This window comes from Triticum dicoccoides, chromosome 3A, assembly GCF_002162155.2.
Source record: "Triticum dicoccoides isolate Atlit2015 ecotype Zavitan chromosome 3A, WEW_v2.0, whole genome shotgun sequence".
Taxonomy (NCBI): domain Eukaryota; kingdom Viridiplantae; phylum Streptophyta; class Magnoliopsida; order Poales; family Poaceae; genus Triticum; species Triticum dicoccoides.
In genome coordinates, this window is record NC_041384.1 from 722,650,967 (window position 1) to 722,655,924 (window position 4,958).

The following is a 4,958-nucleotide window of genomic DNA, read 5'->3' on the forward strand; positions in this document are numbered from 1 at the left end:
AGGTTTATCAATCCGTAGGAGGCGTACGATGAAGATGGTCTCTCTCAAGCAACCTTGCAACCAAATAACAAAGAGTCTCTTGTGTTCTCAACACACCCAATACAATGGTAAATTGTATAGGTCCACTAGTTCGGCGAAGAGATATGGTGATACAAGTGGTATACGGATGGTAGATAATAGTTTTTGTAATCTGAAAATATAAAAACAGCAAGGTAACGAATGGTAAAAGTGAGCGTAAATGGTATTGCAATGTATTGAAACAAGGCCTAGGGTTCATACTTTCACTGGTGCAAGTTCTCTCAATAATAATATCATAATTGGATCACATAACTATCCCTCAACATGCAACAAAGAGTCACTCCAAAGTCGCTAATAGCGGAGAACAAACGAAGAGATTATGGTAGGGTACGAAACCACCTCAAAATTATTCTTTCCAATCAATCCGTTGGGCTATCCATATAAGTGTCACAAACAGCCCTAGAGTTCGTACTAGAATAACACCTTAAGACACAAATCAACCAAAACCCTAATGTCACCTAGATACTCCAATGTCACCTCAAGTATCCGTGGGTATGATTATACGATATGCATCACACAATCTCAGATTCATCTATTCAACCAACACATAGAACCTCAAAGAGTGCCCCAAAGTTTCTACCGGAGAATCACGACGAAAACGTGTGCCAACCACTATGCATAGATTCATGGGCGGAACCCGCAAGTTGATCACCAAAACATACATCAAGTGAATCACGTTATATCCCATTGTCACCACAGATACGCACGGCAAGACATACATCAAGTGTTCTCAAATCTTTAAAGACTCAATCCGATAAGATTACTTGAAAGGGAAAACTCAATTCATTACAAGAGAGTAGAGGGGGAAGAAACATCATAGGATCCAAATATAATAGCAAAGCTCGCGATACATCAAGATCGTATCACCTCAAGAACACGAGAGAGAGAGAGAGAGATCAAACACATAGCTACTGGTACATACCCTCAGCTCCGAGGGAGAACTACTCCCTCCTCGTCATGGAGAGCACCGGGATGATGAAGATGTCCACCGGAGAGGGATTGCCCCCTCCGGCAGGGTGCCGGAACGGGTCTAGATTGGCTTTCGGTGGCTACAGAGACTTCTGGCGGCGGAACTCCCGATCTATTGTGCTCCCGGATGTTTTTAGGGTATATGGAGATATATAGGCGGAAGAAGTACGTCAGGGGGGCCACGAGGGGCCCACGAGGGTGGAGGGCGCGCCCAGGGGGGGTTGCGCGCCCCCTACCTCGTGGCCTCCTTGAAGCTTCCCTTACGTGGACTCCAAGTCTTCTGGGCTTCTTCTGATCCAAAAATAAGTTCCGTGAAGTTTCAAGTCATTTGGACTCCGTTTGATTTTCCTTTTCTTTGAAACCCTAAAATAGGCACAAAAAAAAACAGAAACTGGCACTGGGCTCTGGGTTAATAGGTTAGTCCCAACAATGATATAAAAGTGTATAATAAAGCCCATAAACATCCAAAGTTGATAATATAATAGCATGGAACAATCAAAAATTATAGATACGTTGGAGACGTATCAGCATCCCCAAGCTTAATTCCTGCTCGTCCTCGAGTAGGTAAATGATAAAAACAGAATTTTTAATGTGGAATGCTACCTAACATATTTATCAATGTAGTTCTCTTTATTGTGGCAAGAATATTCAGATCCATAAGATTTAAGACAAAAGTTTAATATTGACATAAAATAATAATACTTCAAGCATATTAACTAAGCAATCATGTCTTCTCAAAATAACATGGCCAAAGAAAGCTATCCCTACAAAATCATATAGTCTGGCTATGCTCCATCTTCACCACACAAAATATTTAAATCATGCACAACCCCGATGACAAGCCAAGCAATTGTTTCATACTTTTGATGTTCTCTAACTTTTTCAATCTTCACGCAATATATGAGAGTGAGCCATGGATATAGCACTATAGGTGGAATAGAGTGGTGGTTGTGGAGAAGACAAAAAGGAGAAGATAGTCTCACATCAACTAGGCGTATCAACGGGCTATGGAGATGTCCATCAATAGATATCAATGTGAGTGAGTAGGGATTGCCATGCAACGGATGCACTAGAGCTATAAGTGTATGAAAGCTCAAAAAGAAACTAAGTGGGTGTGCATCCAACTTGCTTTCTCACGAAGACCTAGGACATTTTGAGGAAGCCCATCATTGGAATATACAAGCCAAGTTCTATAATGAAAGATTCCCACTAGTATATGAAAGTGACAACATAGGAGACTCTCTATCATGAAGATCATGGTGCTACTTTGAAGCACAAGTGTGGTAAAAGGATAGTAGCATTGCCCCTTCTCTCTTTTTCTCTCATTTTTTTATTTTTTTTATTATTTGGGCCTTCTCTTTTTTCATGGCCTCTTTTCTTTTTTTGGGGCTTCTTTGGCCTCTTTTATTTATTTATTTTCGTCGGGAGTCTCATCCCGACTTATGGGGGAATCACAGTCTCCATCATCCTTTCCTCACTGGGACAATGCTCTAATAATGATGATCATCACACTTTTATTTACTTACAACTCAAGAATTACAACTTGATACTTAGAACAAGATATGACTCTATATGAATGCCTCCAGCGGTGTACCGGGATGTGCAATGATGCATGAGTGACATGTATGAAAGAATTATGAACGGTGGCTTTGCCACAAATACAATGTCAACTACATGATCATGCTAAGCAATATGACAATGATGAAGCGTGTCATAATAAACGGAACAGTGGAAAGTTGCATGGCAATATATCTCGGAATGGCTATGGAAATGCCATAATAGGTAGGTATGGTGGCTATTTTGAGGAAGGTATATGGTGGGTGTATGATACCGACGAAAGTTGCGTGGTACTAGAGAGGCTAGCAATGGTGGAAGGGTGAGAGTGCGTATAATCCATGGACTCAACGTTAGTCATAAAGAACTCACATACTTATTGCAAAAATCTATTAGTTATCGAAACAAAGTACTACGCGCATGCTCCTAGGGGGATATATTGGTAGGAAAAGACCATCGCTCGTCCCCGACCACCACTCATAAGGAAGACAATCAATAAATAAATCATGCTCCCACTTCGTCACATAACGGTTCACCATACGTGCATGCTACGGGAATCACAAACTTCAACACAAGTATTTCTCAAATTCACAACTACTCAACTAGCATGACTCTAATATTACCATCCTCATATCTCAAAACAATTATCAAGTATCAAACTTCTCATAGTATTCAATGCACTTTATATGAAAGTTTTTATTATATCCCTCTTGGATGCCCGTCATATTAGGACTAAATTCATAACCAAAGCAAACTACCATGCTGTTCTAAAGACTCTCAAAATAATATAAGTGAAGCATAAGAGTTCATCTATTTCTATAAAATTAAACCACCACCGTGATCTAAAAAATATAAGTGAAGCACTAGAGCAAATGACAAACTACTCCGAAAGATATAAGTGAAGATCAATGAGTAGTCGAACAATTATGCAACTATATGAAGACTCTCTAACATTTAATAATTTCAGATCTTGGTACTTTATTCAAACAGCAAGCAAAGCAAAAGAAAATGACATTCTAAGAATAGAAAACATCATGTGAAGAAGCAAAAACTTAGGATCAACCAATACTAACCGATAGTTGTTGAAGAAGAAAGGTGGGATGCCAACCGGGGCATCCCCAAGCTTAGACGCTTGAGACTTCTTGAAATATTATCTTGGGGTGCCTTGGGCATTCCCAAGCTTGAGATTTTGTGTCTCCTTAATTCCTCTCATATCACGGTCTCCCTAAATCTCAAAAGCTTCATCCACACAAAACTCAACAAGGACTCGTGAGATAAGTTAGTATGAACCATTGCCAAAAACCTTATCATACTCTACTGTAGCAAATCACTAAAATTATTATTCAACATTTCATACTAAATGCCTCTGCATATTTAATAGTCCTATCCTCAAATAGAATCATTAAAGAAGCAAACATATGCAAACAATGCAAACATAACAGCAATCTGCCTAAACAGGACAGTCTGTAAAGAATGCAGCAACATCCATACTTACCTAGCTCCAAAAAATATGAAAGAAAATTCCCACTGTAGTAAATTTATCAGAGCTTAATATGCAAAAGGTTTCAACATTTTATGACATTCTGACTTTTCTAGGGAATTATTGCAACAGCAGTAAACTTTCTGTTTTCAAACAGCAACATGAAGACTTGTAAAAGAGGCATAGTAAAGGCTATCAATGCCACTTTTATTGAAATAAAAGATGCAAAAAAAAATCTAAATAACAGCAAGAAAATCCTAATAAGATAAATTGACGCTCCAAGCAAAACACGTATCATGTGGTAAATAAAAATATAGCTCCAAGTAAAGTTACCGATGGAAGTAGACGAAAGAGGGGATGCCTTCCGGGGCATCCCCAAGCATAGGCTCTTGGTTGTCCTTGAATATTATCTTGGGGTGCCTTAGGAATCCCCAATATTAGGCTCTTTCCACTCCTTATTCCATAGTCCATCGAATCTTTACCTAAAACTTGAAAACTTCACAACACAAAACTTAAAGTAGAAAACTTGTGAGCTCCGTTAGTATAAGAAAATAAGTCACCACTTCAAGGTACTGTAATGAACTCATTCTTAATTTATATTGGTGTTAAAACTACTGTATTCCAACTTATCTATGGTTCATACCCTCCGATACTACTCATAGATTCATCAAAATAAGCAAACAACACATCGAAAACAGAATCTGTCAAAAACAGAACAGTCTGTAGTAATCTGGATCAAACGTATACTTCTGGAACCCCAAAAATTCTAAAATAAATTTATGGACCTGAGGAATTTATCTATTAATCATCTTCAAAAAGAATTAACTAAATAGCACTTCCAAATAAAAATGGCAGCAATTCTCGTGAGCGCTAAAGT